The following is a 17,315-nucleotide window of genomic DNA, read 5'->3' as shown; positions in this document are numbered from 1 at the left end:
CTGGCCCCCACAATGCATGAACCAATTCCTGATAATAAATCTTACACACACACACACACACACACACACACAGATCCTGTTGGTTCTGTTTCTCTGGAGAAGCCTAAATGATAAAGGTTTTGGTATCAACAGTGGTTCTAGAGGAACAGAATCTTAAGGATGGGTTTTTTGAAGTGGTCCTGGGGTTTGGGGGAATGGTTCTTTGATTAGACTGAACAGCACTATCAACAATTTCCAAGGATGAAGAGGGCACCAATAGATAGTACATGGCGTGATGTGGTAATGGAGATGCACAAAATATCACCACTGAATACTCCTAATCAAAACTTACAAGAGGCAGGTTCTGGATGACTGTGTATTTGATAACTTAAAACATTTTGGTCAAGCTAGCAAGTATAATGAGATTGCCTGCCTGTTCCTAAATATGCTGAGAAAAGCGGTAGAAGAAATGAATGAGGGAAGTGGACTTGGCCCAGTGGTTAGGGCATCCGCCTACCACATAGGAGGTCCAAGGTTCAAACCCCAGGCCTCCTTGACCGTGTGCAGCTGGCCCATGCGCAGTTCTGATGCGCGCAAGGAGTGCCCTGTCACATAGGGGTGTCCCCCCCATAGGGGAGCCCCAAGCGCAAGGAGTGCACCCCGTAAGGAGAGCCGCCCAGCGCGAAAGAAAGTGCAGCCTGCCCAAGAATGGCGCTGCACACACAAGGAGCTGACACAGCAAGATGACGCAACATAAACACAGATTCCGGGTGCCACTGATAAGGATAGAAGCGGTCACAGAAGAACACACAGCGAATGGACACAAAGAGCAGACAACTGGGGCGGGGGGGAAGGAGAGAGAAATAAATGAAAATAAATAAATCTTTAAAAAAAAAAAAAAGAAATAAATGAGCTCAGGGCTTCCAATTCCCAGCTCAAGTGCCACATAAATGACACGGAAGTTTCTACGTGTACCTTGAAAGAATCCTATCTCCTGTAGCCACATAGTTGGGTTTTCTGAAAATAAAACCATGAGTCTCATCCTGCAAGTAGCTGAATTACAATGCAAACTGAATTTCCAACAATGCAGGATACCTGCTGTTAAGGAAAGGACATTGATTGGAAAGGACTAATGGGATTATGAAAAATTGAGATAGACATCTGGGCAGTTACTGACGAAGCTGAAAACACGGAAGCCCTAAATTCTGCTGAATCTTCTTTGCCACTAGAAGAGGCCCTTCAGCCTCCATCTGAGGAGGTGTACCCTGCTTTGCTGGACGAACCTCTAGTGGAATCCCCTGAGGTAGCTGACATGAGAGAGACACTGCTAATTCTCACCACCCATGCCCCACAACCCCTCTTTGCTTCTAGGCCTATAACTTGACTTATGTCTAGGCAGGCCCTGAAAAGCCAGGAAAAAACGGTGACCCATGAGGAGGTGTACTACACTTCAAAAGAACTGCATGATTTTTCCAATTTACACAGACAGAAATTGGGGAATACGTGTGGAAATGGATGTTAATGGTATGGAAGGAATAAGTATGGATCTGGCTGAAGGGCCCACTAAGAAGAGATTCCAGATTTAATGCTGTAGCTCAATGGATTATAACCATTGAGGATTATAACCATTGGATGGATGGCTGAAACACAGACCAAAAGGTGGCCTACACTAAATGAAGCTGAAATGCCAGAAATGCCTTGAAGAAGGAAACTGAAATGTTAGAGCGGATTTATCATGTAGGGCCTGCTCACCCACCTCAGGGGTGCCCAGAGGACACACCTGTCACCATGACTGTGACAAATAAATTTGTGATGTGAGTGTCAGCATCCTTGAAGTGCTCTCTGGTCACTCTTCTCCATAGGTCAGATATTATTGTAGGAACTGCTGCTACTGAACTGGAGTCCTTATATGCAATGGGGATGCTTGATCTCGGATGGGCAGGAGCCATGTGGCAGCACTTAATTGCCAAAGACGAGAGCGGCATGGCTACCATAATGGACAGCAGAGTCAAAACGGTACTCAGAATGGCATAACTCACAGAGACCTATAGCGTTGGCTAGCTGATCGTGGGGTACCTAGAAGCAAAACAGATTGGCAATCTACCAAATTCTTCATTGATCTATATGAGTGAATAGAAGTCTAATTTGAAATATGAAAACAGAGTCATGGCCCTTCAATAAATTAATTCCCAGACTTGACATAGTTTATAGACACAGAACACCTGGAGTGGAATGAAGGCCAAGCACCCTTGGGGAAGGATTCTGAGCCACTGCCAAAATTTATCCCATTACTCCCTCTCCACACCTTCCCCAGCTGGGCCTGTGGCCTTTTACCAAAATGAATGTGCCCTGGAGAAAGGAAATAATCAGATTTGTCAGGGGTTACTAGATCCTGTCTCTAAACTGACTCTGATTCCAGGAGATCCAAAACATCTCTGTGGCCCACCAGCAGAATAGGGGCTCATGGAGGCCAGATAAGCAATGAAATTTTTTTTCATTGCTTTTCAGATCTGTCTCACAGTGGGTCCAGTGACTCCTCAAACCTATCCTGTGGCCAGTTCTCCCATTCCAGAATCCATAATTGGAATAGACATATTCAGCAACTGGCAGAATCCCCATATGTGTTCTCTGACCTAAGGAATGAGGGCCATCATGGTTGAAAAGTCAGTGGAAGCTGTTAGAACTGCCTCTACCAAGGAAAATAGTAAATCACAGGCAATACTTCATTCTTAGAAGAATTACAGAAATGAGTACCACATCGAGGACTTACAGAATGCTGGGGTAGTGATTCCCCCAAAATCCCTATTAAACTCTCCTATTTGGCCATGTAGAAGACAGATGGACCTGTAGGATGACAGTCGATTACTGTGAACTTGACCAGGTGGTGACTCCAATTGCAGCTGCTGGTCAAGATGTGGTATCATTGCTTAAGCAAATAAACACATCCTTCTGATACCCGGCACACAGCTATTGACCTGGCAAATGTTTTTATTTTTTCTCAATTCCTTTCAGTAAAGACCACCAGAAATAGTTTTCTTTCAGCTGGCAAGGTCAGAAACACACGTTCACTGCCATACCTCAGGGATATATCAACTCCACAGCCCTATGTCATAATGCAGGGACCTTGACCACCTTTCTCTTCTATTGGACATCATACTGGCCCATTACATTGAGGACATTATGCTGATGGGACCTAGGGGGCAAGAGGAAGAAAACTACTCTAGTCTTATTGGTAAGGTATTTGAATGTCAGAAGGTAAAAAATAAATCTAGCAGAAATTTAGGGGTCTTTCACCCCAGTGTAATTTCTAGGTATCCAGCAGTGTGAAGGATCACCTGTTGTATCTGACGCCTCCTACAACCAAAAAAGAAATACAATATTTAGTGGGCCACTCTGGATTTTGGAGGCAGCATATTCCCCACTTGGATGTGCCACTCCAGCCCATTTACCAAGTGACGCAGGAAAAAAAAGCTTTTGCAATAGATCCAGGTCGCCATGCAAGCTGCTCTGTCACTTGCAACCTACGACCTAACAGATACAATGAATGCTGTTTGACGCGGCAGTGGCAGATGGATATGCTCTTGGGTGCCTTTGATAGGACCCTCTAGGTAAGTCACAATACAGACACTTAGGCTTTGGGAGCAAAGCCCTGCCAGTAGAAGGAACCACTGATTTTCTTCTGAGGAAACGTTTGGTTTGCTCCCGGGCCTTAGTAAAAAGTGAACGCTTTGGGAGTGGGTGTAGCTCCATGATTCCCGTATACAAAGCACAACGTTCAATCCCTGGAACCATCTAAAAAAAACCAAAAACAAACAAAAACACCTTAGTGCTTAACCATGGGCTACCAAATTACCATGCAACAGGGATGCACACTGTGAACTGGGTGTGGCCTGGCCTACCAAGCCATAAAGTTGGGTGTGCACAGTATCACCCCATCATCAAATTCCAGCCTGCAGCCATGGCCTCTCAGGGAGTCTCCAACTATGAGTGGGCTGAGGAAGAGAAAAGCAGGGCCTGGGTTACAGGTGGCTCTGCACAATATGTAAGCACCAGCTAAAAGTGATGGCTGGAGCACTCTAACCCCTTTTCTAGATGTCAGAGGAAGGACAGTGGTAAAGGGAAATAATCCCAGTGAGCATACGTTCAAGCCATGCAACTGGTTGCTAATTCTGCTTGGAAAGAGAAACAGATGCGCAGTTATATACGGATTCTCAGTGGCCAGGGACTTGGAAGTAACATAATTGGAAACCGGTGACAAGGAGGTCTGGGGGAGAGGTATGTGGATGATAGACACGAAAATGTTTGTGCCCCAAGTGAATGCTCGTGGAAAGGTGACCTCGGCAGAAAAAGAGTATAATAATCAAGAAGATTGGGAAACCTGCTCTGTGGATAACAGCGTCTTTCCCAGCTACTCCTGTCATTGCCCAATGGGCTAATGAACAAAGTGGCCATGGTGGTAAGGATGGATGGGTTCAGCAACGTGGACTTCCCCTCAGCAAGGCCGACCTGGCTACTGCCACCACTAAGTGCCCCGTCTGCCAGTAGCAGGGACCAACTCAGTCCCTGATACAGCACGGCTCCCCAAGGAGATCAGCCTGCTACCTGGCAGCACGTTATTTTATATTGGTCCACCTGTATCATGGAAGGGGCGGCATTTTGTTCTTACTAGGATAGATAACTCCTCTGTTTTTTGGCTTCGTGTGTGTGTGTGTATTTTGCTGACACTCTCGATATGGACTTGCCTTCCTTGCACGCAATGCTTCTGCCAAAACATCTGTGCACTTACAAAGTGCCTTATCTACCATGATTGCATTCCCAACATTGCTTCTGATCAAGGAATTCGCAGCAAATCAAATGCAGTGATGGGTCCATGCTCACGGATTCACTGCTCTTACCAAGTTCCAATCATTCTGAAGCTGCTGAATTGATAGAACAGTGAAGAGTCTTTTGAAGACTCAATTGCTCAAGCAATTGGAGCAGGGGGCGGGTGAGGGGGGGGGAGTATATGCTCTAAATCTAAATCAGCAAAATATGATGCTATCTCTCCCATAGTCAGGATTCACAAGTCAAGGAATCAAATGGGAGTAGCACCACTCACTATACCCCTAGTGGCCCACTAGAAAATTCTGTGCTTCCTGTACCTGCAATCTTATTCTCTGCTGCTCTAGAGGTCTTAGTTCCAAAGGGAGGAATGCTTCCACCAGGAAATACAAGAAGTTCATTGAGAAGGAACTGAGGACCACCCCCAGCCATTTTGCAATCCTCCTGCCTCTGAATCAATAGGTAAAGAAAGTGGTTACTGTAGTGGCCAGGGTGATTGATCACAATTACCAAGAGGAAATTGGACTGCTACTACAGAACAGAAGTAAAGAGCATGTCTGGAATATGGGAGATCCTATAGGGTGTCTCTTAGCACTACCACTTCCTGTAACTAAAGTAAGTGGGGGAAGGGAGACATGGCTCAAGCGATTGGGCTCCGATCTACCATATGGGAGGTCCCGAGTTCAATTCCCAGGGCCTCCTGGTGAAGGCAAGCTGGCCTGTGCGGTGAGTTGGCACAACAAGATGATACGACAGAAGAGACACAGAGGAAAAAGACAATGAGAGATACAGCAAACCAGGGAGCTGAGGTGGCTCAAGTGATTGAGTGCCTCTCCCACATTGGAAGGTCCTGGGATCAGTTCCTGATGCCTCCTGAAGAGAAAACAGGCACACACAGAAGAACATGCAGCAAATGGACACAAAGAGCAGACAGCGAGTACAAGCGGCAAGGAGGTAGTAAAAATAGACAGACACAAACAGATAGATAGATAGATAGATAGATAGATAGATAGATAGATAGAGCAAATAGGAAGCTACAACTTAATTCATGCAAGACTGCTAATGACCAAGATTCTCCATGGATGAAGGTCTGGGTACCTCACCAGGCAAAGAACTACAAGCAGCTGAGTTGCAGGCTGGTATGGGATTACGGAATGGGTGGTAGAAGGAGGTGGTTATAAAGACCAACTACAATCACGTGACCAGTTATAAAAGCAAGGACTCTATATAATTCCTGTATTTCACTTTGTTGTGAATATGTTTGTTGGTGTATATATGTAGATACAGCAAATATCTTTGTTTTCTTCTCTTATCTCATCATATAATGTAAGTTGTACTAATTTTACATCATAGTATTTAAGTTACAGAATATCAAGAAGAGTAAGAATATCAAGAATAAGAGTATCCATTTATAAATCCCCTAATCGTGATCCTTCTACTTCTTTTGAATGGATAATTTTCAATTTATTTGTTAAGTTTGTTTCTCAGAAACTTAAAGTCTTCTGATTGTTCCTACGCCAGTTAAGCCCTGAAACCTGCAATCCACTCCCACCATCCAGTTCTTCAGGCCTGCCCTGGACGTCTAACAAGATGATGATGATGGACCAGCCCCACCTCAAAGCAAGCAAAACAACTCCATCCCTCTGCCCCATAACATCTACGTCCTTTCTCAGCCTGCAACAGTTGGAGTGGCCATCATCCCGAACCCCTCAAGATTGAGGAATGAACAAAAAAGGGGAGGAGTGTAACCACTGACTGAAGCAGACTTGTTATGTAGTTATTATCCTGTGTTAACTGAGGAATTTGAAGCAGTGATATAATAATAATAATAATAGTAATAACAATAAGTAGCACAAGGACCAAGAGTTTGCATCCTCTTCTGGGGAAAGTGTTTGTTTTCAGTTGTACACAGGATCATTGTATCATGCTAGGCAGAAGTATGACTTTGATCTTGTTTTTATTTGGAGGTGAAGTATAGTTAAGGACATATGTATGGGTACCAAAATGGCAAGAGGTGGAGTGTGATGGTTAATTTTATGTGCCAGCTTAGCTAGGTTATGGTATACAGTGGTTTGGCCAAACAGTTGCCTCAATGTGGCTCTGAAGATAATTCTGTAGATGAGATTAGTACCTACAATTGGTTGACCTTACTAAAGGAAATTACACTCCATAGGATGGGTGGGCCTCATCTAAGCAGTTGGAGATCTTTAATGCAAAGAACTGAGGATTCCTGGAAAAAGAAGGAATTGTGCCTCACCTCTATACTCTCAAGCATCTCTGACAGACCTAGAGCAGTTAATGGCAGCTGCTAAGGTTTCCATGACAGATGCAAGAAAAAAAAAGGTCTTCGTACTTTCTGTCTGGTTGTGGCAGCCAAGACTGAATGGGGGAATACAGGAGATTCTAAAAACATGGGGAAGGGGAAATAATCTTTGCAATTCAGAAATAAACCTAAAAACAGCAACAACAACAAAAAAATTCTATACTCTCCACTACTTTTGAGGAATTTGAACTCAAGACTTCAACATCACTCTAACTGGCATTTCTAGCCTCCAGCACACCCTACAGAATTTGAACTTGCCAGTACCCACAGCTACATAAGCCAATTCCTTATAACAAATTTCATACACACATACATACACACTCACACGTATCCTCTTGGTTCTTTTTCTCTGGAGAACCTTGACACAAAGCCTGACCCCCACCCTGAGCTCCTGACCTTACAAAGTGACCACCTGGATGTCTGATGAGCTTCCCAAACTTAGCATGCCTCAGACAGAACTCCTGAGCCCCCATCCCACTATCAAGTTTCCCCCAAAAGTGCTCCTCCCCAAGTGTTCCTCACCTCAGTAACTGGCACCATCCAGCTACTCTAGACAAAACTTCAGGGATCATTCCTGATTTTTCTGTTTCCTTTTACTTCCCACATTCAAACCATCAGCAATATCCTTCTCTCCACTCCCACGGCCATCACCGTACTATAAGGTGCCATCCTCTCTTGCCAGGACCACTGCCACAGCCTCCTAACTGGGTCACTCTGCTTCCACCCTTGCTCCTCTATCCCCACAGGGATTATCAGAAAGCATAAATGAGATCGTGTCACTCTGTGGCCTCCCATCTTGGCTTCTAACCATGATCTTCACTCTGAGTTCTTTTCCTACCCTCTCGCTCACTGCATTTGCACGACTGCAGACTAACACCAACTAGCACTGTGTTTTCACGGCAACCTCAGATGATTTGGATACACAGCAAAGACTGAGAATCACTGCCCTAAGTAAAAAACCCAGGGGAGACTAACCCAGTAATTGTCGATTCCAGAACAATCAGGAGAGGGTAAGAGTGAGCCTAGAAGGGGAGAGCTGTGTACAAGTGGTTAGTAGGGCTGAATGTGGACTTGCCAATTAATCTGAGGCAGTCCTGCTTCTCTGGGATCCCATGTATAGTTTCCTTTGAGAAAAGGGTTCCACTGCAAAAGATAAAACTAGAAAACCACTGATTTCCTGCCTCATTTATTTTATAGATGAGATGAGGCCAAAGAGATTATAATAAATGCTACCCAAACACGTAAACCCACATGGATTTTCCTTCCATTCTAAATCAGAAAGCTGGTATTCAGTATTTTAAAAAACGGGGTGGGCAGAGAAGTGAAAGGTTGTATATAAAAATCAAATACTTGTTACTTTAAGAAAAGAAACTTTCAGTATCTTCGCTTTGTAAACATTACATTACTTCTCTGCCCACCCCGTTTTTTAAAAACACACAGGTTCCTTAATTTTGACAATTGTACTAGGGTATTGCAAGATGCTAACATAAGGGAAAGTTGAATGAAAGGTATGTGGGCATTCTCTGTACCACTTTTTCAACTTTTATGCAATTTTAAGTCTACAATTACTCCTAAACGAAAACAATTGCATTGGTCAGTTGAGCAGTTTACTTAAAGTACTTTGGGAAGAGAGGAGAGCTTTCCTTTTTACGAAGGATTGTACTTAATCTCACAGATACAGGGCAACGTGGTCTTTTCATATTAGCTTTGTTTCAGAAGTGTCAAATTAAATTGATGAAATGACTGGAAAATAAAAGATACCCATGCAAATTTTAAAAGTAAAGTGAGTTAAAACCTGAGGAAATCCTATAAGAAAGATGACTTGCTTATTATATCTATTTCAGCTGAAAAGGGAATCTGGTTCTCTAATCTGTGTTTGATTTTATTCCCTATATTGCACTGTCGTTATTCTTCAATGGGAAACACGTGTGGAGTTGGAGCTACAGTGACAGCTATAGAGGAGGAAACCTTACAGAACATATGGAATCAGGGGTATCACCTTCCGGACCCCAGGAGCAGAATGTAAGTGAATGAGGACAGGCATAGAGTACATGACAGAGAGCAGGGGGACTTCAGTGTAACCCTTGGAAGGCATGCCCTCCTGAAAGCATTCAAAATTACATGGAGGCAGCAGACTTGGCCCAGTGGTTAGGGTGTCCGTCTACCACATGGAAGGTCTGCGGTTCAAACCCCAGGCCTCCTTGACCCATATGCAGCTGGCCCATGTGCAGTGCTGATGTGCGCAAGGAGTGCTGTGCCACGCAGGGGTGTCCCCCGCGTAGGGAAGCCCCACACGCAAGGAGCGCGCCCTGTAAGGAGAGCCGCCCAGCACGAAAGAAAGTGCAGCCTGCCCAGGAATGGTGCCGCACACAACAAGATGATGCAACAAAAGAAACACAGATTCCCATGCCACTGACAACAACAGAAGCGGACAAAGAAAAATACACAGCAAATAGACACAGAGAACAGACAAACGGGGTGGGGGGACAAGGGGAGAGAAACTAATAAATAAAATCTTAAAAAAAAAAAAAATTACATGGAAAATGAAGTGCAGTAGTGGGTGTTATTTATGAATTCCAGAAACAGATATTGGATTATGTTTGTGAACTGACCTATTTGCACATTAGATTGTATTGTATTCAGGGGTTTCACTTTTACTTGATTAAATAATGATTAAGGCTTTGATTGGGACACGTCAGTAGGACACTGAGTCCCCACCCCCTTGGTGGGCCGGGACTCACAGAGAAAATTGCACAGCAGAGCAGAGGAGTTCATTGGAGTTTTAATGCTGGAGCCCGGGAAGTGAGCACATAGAGGAACAGGGAAAAGGCTGATTAGACACAGAGGTGGCCCCGGAAGAGGAATGAGCTTAGCTTAATAGTCTACATTTGGCCTCGTGGCAAGAGCACAGCAGCTGAGCCCGGAGAAAAACGAGCCCTGGGAGACGAGACTTATCCCAGCCTACAGCTGATATTGGAAGAAAGCTGGGACCATGGAGCCTTAAAAGGAAGAGGAAGCCTGAACCCTGGCAGACGTCGGCAGACATCTTGCCCCAACAAATGGCCACAGACTTTGGTGAGGGAAGTAACTTATGCTTTATGGCCTGGTAACTGTAAGCTTCTACCCCAAATAAATACCCTTTATAAAAGCCAACAGATTTCTGGCATTTTACATCAGCACCCCTTTTGGTTCCCCAAAGAACAAACAAAATAGATTTCTGGACCACCAGTTTCAGACCATGATCTAGCCCCTTTATTTAACAGATGAGGAAACTGAGTAGTAAAAGGAGAACAGAGGCCAGTTCAAGGTCAGAGTGTAAGCTTGAGGGAAAGCTCCAGGGCAGACCTGAAAGGCAGGGCTTGTTGACACAGGCCCTTAGCCAAGGACAAACAGTACTTGAGGGTGCTTAGAGACATCCATTCACTCATCCTGGCACACTCCTGTGAAACAGGCAGGTGGCGTGTTTTAATATCGCCATAAACTGGTGGGAAACAAAGGTGCAATGGGTACAGAATCTGCATGGCCGGGACATGCTAAGGGCAAGTATTGCCACCGCTTTGCTCCTGAGTCAAAAGACCTTTGAGTAACTTAATTTATATGTTAAACAATGTTCTATTTTAAATTTAAACAAGCCCTTGCAGATAAAAAGAATAAGAAATTGCAATGGTATACTGACCCTCTCCCACTCCTTCCTCCAATATTTACTGACCACCTGCTGTATGTTAAACACTTCTTTAAAGGGGTAGTTATCTTTTTCCTCTGACTAATAGTAACCCAGGTCAGTCTGAGAGTGCTGCTCCAAAATTAATTAGAATATGGGGTTATAACCTCCTTCTTTCCATGCTTTTTTCCCATTGAAGCTCATACATTTATCAATAAAGGGAATTGCCTGCAGATGTGAATGCAGATTCTGCGGATCTCCCAAACGGCCATTTTGTAAGGTTATTTGTGAAATGCCTGTGCCCTGGTACCGCTAACCCAAGTCAACTCATGATTCAGTAGAGGAATGTGCTTGTGTTAAAATAACTGAACCTGAGACCCATATATTAAGTAATGATATTGAAAAGTTAAAAAAAGGTCCAGATTCTGCAAAGGAAGAATTTATATTAACCATTTAATGGAAAAACAAACAAACTGAAGTAGCACGTCACATTTCTCTTTTCTCATAGACCCTAAACATAATAGGTTTGAGTTCTACTCTTTATTTTTGCATGTTAGAGAAAAGCATCAAACAATGATCTTCTTTTACCCCATTGAGAAATATTTATTGAGCATCTACCATAGATTTGGCACTCAGGATACAGTACTGACTGACAACACAGTGAGAAATGTCTTCCAAACAAAACCAAAAAAGTAAGTAAAGAGCCCAAAATCCTTGTATCTTCCACAGGTGATGAAAGCACTGGAGAAACATGTTGATGTTCATACCAACTGAAAGCACTGTGAGAATTACGAGTTCTTTCTGAGCCATATGATAAAATAAAAAATAAAATGTCACCTAGTAACATTTCAAGTACATTTTATTATTTGTTGTGCTCCATACATAAGACACTGCTGGGCACTGCAGAAGGAATCTATCCACCATGCACTTTGAGTGGGGGGTGAGAATCAGAAATATACAGGTTAGCCCAGGTATTGGTTCTTCTGAGGGCTACAGAGACCCACAGGTTCTATGGTCATGGCAGATGGAGTTCAGTGCCATGTCAGTTGGCCCTTCTTTGGAGTTTGTGTTTCTGTGTGATGGAGCTGGACTCAGATGTGATCTTTGTTCACAAGCCTCTCTTGTTACGTTTACTGGAACTGTAGTTGGTGCCGGGGTTTAGTGTATACCCAGGCATCTGAATCTCTGGACTGACCATGTGATAGCCAGGCCCTAAGCCTCAACAGACTTCAGCTCCTATACTCTGGTTTACTGGACTTACCCCACTCAGCTAACATGGAGGTGAAGAAGGTCAACCACCACACCAGGGAGCCAAGAGTGCCTACAACTGAAAGCAGGAGGATTGCATCCAGCATCCATGTGGAATCTAAGCCCCCTCTTGATACAGAGGTGGAGTGGACACAATCATTCCAAGGTCCACAGGATGGTGGAGTAGAATATGGATTAGAGTAGACTTACTGATATTCTCTTCATGAACTATTGTGATTAGTATTCGAAGATAATGTGGCATTGGTGTGGAGAAAGTGGCCATGGTGGCTGCTGGGTGTGGGGAATGGGAGGAAGAGATGAGATGTGGAGATATTTTCGGGACTTGGAGTTGTCCTGGGTGATGCTGCAGGGACAGTTACCGGACATTGTATGTCCTCCCATGGCCCACTGGGTGGACTGTGGGAGAGTGTGGGCTATGGTGTGGACCATTGACCATGAGGTGCAGCGGTGCTCAGAGATGTATTCACCAATTGCAATGAATGTCTCATGATGATGGAGGAGATTGTTGTTATGGGGAGAGGAGGGGGGTAAGGGGGGAGGGGGGTATATGGGGACCTCATTTTTTTTAATGTAATAATTAAAAAATAAAGACAAAAAAAAAGAAAAAGAAATATATATGTTAAAATACATGAAACTGCTGATATTGGGCTTCTTTTTAAAAAAACAAAAGACAATTTCATATGATTCAACCTGATACAATGAATTAAATAAGAACACTAGAAATGTTTTAAAAAATCTGAAGAAATTAATTTTCAAATAAGGTTATAACTAGAATGAATTCAGGAGAGAGATAGATCACTTTGGGCTGGAGAGCTAGACTTCACAATCTAGGAACTGAAAGAAGATCCAGAAGGATGGGTAGCCTGGGTGAACCACATTCCACGGGATGGAACAAAGGGATGGAGCCAAGATCCTGAAAGTGGTTTTGGGAAATGGTGAGCAATTGAGCCAGAGCTGGGGATTTGGAGAGACGTGAATACTGGGTAACATGAAAATTGGTAATATGTGTGGCAGCCCCCAAGGCTTTAGCTAGCCTATGGAACTCCTTACAGCTCTGCACTTTATCTCAAAAGCAAAGGCATTCTTAAAAATTTAAGAAATCTCCATGTGGAATATTCAGTGTATTGTCACATTCCATGAGCTTTTGGCCAACTCTTTTTTGGATAAAGAGGAATTTGGGGATTGGCTGTGGCTCAAGCAACTGAGCTCCCATTTACAATATGGAGGACTCGGGTTCGATCCCTGGGATCTCCCAGTAAAAAAAGGAAAAAGGCATCCCAGACCTGCGTGAGCGTGGAGAGGCGCAGGCCCCCCGTGGTGAGGCGATGCACCAAAAAGATGATGAAACCAAATAGAAAAAAAAAAAAAAGAGGAATTTAGCTGAACTATTAATATTTTAGAGCATTCATGGAATTCCAAAGAACTGCATTAAGTAGCAGAAAGACCAGAACTTACATGAGACAAGGAAAACGACAGAATAGTCTACAATGAAGCAGAGTTCTTCAATGGCGCCCTCATCTCCCTCACCCCCATATCCATTTGGTCACTAAGTCATGACTGTTTTTCTACTAAACTTGTTCCTCTTTACTGCTCTCCACCCTCATGGCAAACACCCCAGTCTAAGTGCCCATCATTATTCACTTGAACTACCATAGCCACTTCCTACGTGGTTTCCCAATTTCCCCTCCCTCCAACAACAACAACAAAATCTGTTCTCCCCATGGCAACAAGAGCTGCTCTTTTTATGGTACAAACCCAGTCCCCTCACTTCCCTGCGTAAATGCCTTTATCAGCTTTTCATTTCTTTTAGGATAAAAGCAAGGCTTATCAGTGCCTAAAAGGTGTTGAGTGGGATGGATGCTCCTTACTTCCCAGCCAGCTGCCACTCCCACCCCAGGGCATTTGTCTCTCTTTGTTGTGTCATCTTGCAGCGCCAGCTCTCTGCTTGGGCCAGCTGTCCTGCGTGGGCCAGCACTCTGTGTGGCTCAGCACTCTGTGTAGGCCAGCTCGCCTTCACCAAGAGGTCCCAGGGATAGAACCCTGGGCCTCCAATATGGTAGGCGGGAGTCCAATCGCTTGAGCCACATATGCTTCCCTCCCCTACTCTGTTTTTACCTGTGTTCTCGTTGCACTCTCCCAACTAGAAGCAATACAAATAGCTAACATTTATATGACACTTTCTATGTACCAACCACTGTTCTCAGGAATTTGCCTATTTAACTCATTAATCTTCACAACCCCATTGCACTAGTGAGGAAAAGTGGAGCTAACTTGCCAGACGTCCCACTTTAATAGTGGGGTAGCTGGGATTTGAACCCAGGCAATATGGCTCAAAAGTCTAAGTTCTAAGGACTCTCCTATATAACCCGTGAATGGAAGTCCTGAGAGAACAGTGACTTTGTTTTGTGCACTGCTGAATGCCCAGGTGCTCAATAAACATTTGTTGACGGAATGGCCTTTCAGTTCCTCTCAGCCTATCCAAGCACCTGATTCCGTCCCTCTGACATTGGCCTCAAAGCTTGATGGGCTCTGACAGGCAGAGTAACATTCCAGGCCCTTCTTTTGCCTCCTAAAGCCTTTTGGTTGCACTTTCTTCTGATTCATTCTCATCTGGCATGGATTCGTGGACCCACTAGACACTCAATAAACACTAGTTGAATGAATGAGTCTCTTACTTGTATCAAAGTTCCCGCCACACGCAAAAGTTTGTGATCAAGTAGCACAATGAAAGAATGGTGTCCTAGAAATTGCACTTGACTCAATCAAAAGAATCGTTTTTATTTTCTGTGAGCTGTCTGTGGAAATTTTTCAGCTCTACCCTTCAGCGTTTTTATTTTTTTCACACATGTGAAAACTTACCAAGTATAAGGTAGTGTGCACATTGTGTGGCCTGTGTACACTTACTCTTTAAAACAATCCTACAAAGAAGGTGCTATTATCAACCCATGTAGAGAAAAAGAAACTCAGAGGTCAGGTAATATGCTGTGAACCACAAAGCTAAAACGGTCAAGCTAGTATTCAAACCCATATCAGACTGAATCCAGAGCTTAGTTCTTGCAAACCATACTGTACTCTATTTCCTCATCTTAAACTTATGCCATGTAATAACAGCTACATAGTAATGATCATGGCATGAAATACAATCTGTTAATTGAAATACAGTTTCAACTACTATGGGTCTTGAAGCCAGAGTAAAACCTCTAAGGTCAACAATAAGCTTTCATAAGCAAACGTTTCACTGGCCAGAAGTTACTTGACTTTTCTGGAACTAATAAAAAAAAATACCTTCTCATTTTAGAGGTTCATTCACTTAAAAAGTATTTGTTGAGCACTTGCTAAGTGCCTGGTACTGGATAAGATACTGGGGGGTACAATAACAGTGAAAAAGACAAACAGGGTCTCTGCACTCCATACCCCCACCCACCCGCCCCCTAAGAGTATCTAGAGTACAACACAGAAGAATGGAGGGAGTGACAATAGGGGTGGGAAGGGTGCAAACAAGGGACTCCATTCCAGGCAGGGAGAGCAATAGGCGAATTGCCACACAATGAAGAGAATGTGGCACTTTCTGGGAACAACCAAAATGGAACTGCTGATGGAAGGCATAACTAAGGGGGTCTGGATAAGGGTAATGGGGCACCTTGGCTGAATTTCAGCAGAGGAGAGAAATGCCTTGCCATGCATTTTAGAAAGACCAGTCGAATAATGGTGGGGAAAATGGATTAGACAAGGCCAAGGTGGAATGAGGGAAGCCAGATGGATATGATTTAACCCGGGGACTTGTGGAAATTGTAAGATAGTGAGCATGGAGATGGTGATGTGGGAATTGACTTGAGCGCTATTAAGAAGGGATAGCTTCCATCATTTATGGATGTGCAGAGGAAGAGGCCCTGGGTGTCAGGGGTGTTAAGCAGGATGTGGTTTTGGTAACTGAATAGATAGATGGTGGGGGAGCAGCAGTCTGGTGGGGGAGGGTGGGAGATGTGTGAAGTTAGCTGGGAGCTGGAAGTCTGGGCCTGGCGCTTAGTGGAGGAGTGTAGACTGGAGGTGGAGGCTTTCGAGGCCTCAGCAGACAAGTGGTACCTGAAGGAATGGGAGTGGCTGGGTTTACCCGGGTGGAGACGAACAGCAGAAGGGATAAAGCAAGTCGCCCCATGTAAGAGAAAGGCAAGAGAGAGACCTAAGGTAGACAGAGGATGAACCCCGAAAGGAGTCGAAGCAGACGAGAGGTGCGCCCAGGCTGCCCCTCCAACGGGAAGAACTCCCTTCTCGAGCTGCCAGTGCCACCCACCGCCGCTGACGGCACCCACCCGCCCTCCAAACGTCGACGCCAACCTACCTCTTCAGCGAGGAAGCCCGGGCGACTCTACTACCGCATTCTCCGCCCCCCGCTGCGAGGCTGGCGGGGCCGCTCCGCCCGGGCCCGCGGGTGTCCCCGGGGACCCCGCCCCGCCGCGCGCCGCCCCGAGCAGCGCCCGCCGCCGCCCCCCTCGTCGCGCCGGAGGGAGCGCCCGCCCCCCTCAGGCCCGGGCCCCGCTCGCCCTCCTCATGGTCGTCGCCGCTGCCGCCCAAGCTCTGGGCCCGGGTCGCGCCCGCCCGGGGCTCCGCCACCTGCCCGCGCCGCCGCCGCCCGCACCGTTGGCGTTTCACTCGAGGGTGCCTCCGGGCCCCCAACCGGCGCTGGCTCGGCCAATGCCCGCGGCTCTTCCTCCGCCGCGACGGGCCGCTCCAGCCAATCGGGAGCGGCGTAGCGAGCGCCATAGCGACGTTGACGCCGGGCGCTGGGTTGTCACGGCAACCAAGGAACGCGCTGGGTTCAGCCCCAGAGCTGCCCGCAGGAGGAAAAGAGGCGGTGGTGCCCAGATCTGGGCTGCAGCCGCTTCCCCCGGACCTGGAGCTTGCTGCCTGTGTACAGGTGCCCTAAACGCTGGAATTTTCTGGATTTGGAGTGCCCAACCTTTGACATTTGAAATAAAATGGGTGAAAGAGACGAGCTTCATCTTTGGCTGCTAAGTTTCAAAGAATTGTTAGGGACTACAGAAGCAAATCCTTTTCAAATCAAGGAATCAACCCAACATGCTAGATACCTTTCCTATAGAATGAAAAACATTTTCAGTTACCCCAAGCACACTGCATACCTCAGGCAATGCGAATATGGTGTAGTGAAGATAGAGCAACCTGAGATTCCAGAAATATGTTGGGCACACCCTTTCACTAAATTAATATGTATCAATAAAATTGCTTTGTTTTTAAAAACCTCAT

At 45.2% G+C, this 17,315-nt stretch overlaps 1 protein-coding gene and 1 non-coding gene across 9 annotated transcripts in view; one reads left to right on the top strand and one right to left on the bottom strand.

Moving 5' to 3' along the window:
* Positions 1–16,507, bottom strand: part of NEK10 (NIMA related kinase 10) — a 269,323-nt gene extending 252,816 nt beyond the window's left edge. For 3 of the 8 annotated variants that reach the window (XM_058290735.2, XM_071212864.1, XM_071212871.1), the window contains exon 1: positions 16,393–16,502. The gene's annotated coding sequence lies outside the window, so the exon portion shown is untranslated. Of the gene's footprint in view, positions 1–16,392 lie in introns of all 8 variants that reach the window. The other 5 variants (XM_058290741.2, XM_071212867.1, XM_058290740.2 and 2 more) reach the window with 4 other exon arrangements.
* Positions 7,070–7,199, top strand: LOC111759237 (small nucleolar RNA SNORA31). The gene has a single exon (XR_002793301.1). It is a non-coding gene; the product is annotated as a small nucleolar RNA SNORA31 (small nucleolar RNA).
* Positions 16,508–17,315: the final 808 nt, after the last annotated feature.

This window comes from Dasypus novemcinctus, chromosome 31 (genome assembly GCF_030445035.2).
Source record: "Dasypus novemcinctus isolate mDasNov1 chromosome 31, mDasNov1.1.hap2, whole genome shotgun sequence".
NCBI lineage: Eukaryota > Metazoa > Chordata > Mammalia > Cingulata > Dasypodidae > Dasypus > Dasypus novemcinctus.
Note: the sequence above shows the minus strand (reverse complement) of the source record. Positions and strands in the feature narration are given on the sequence as shown.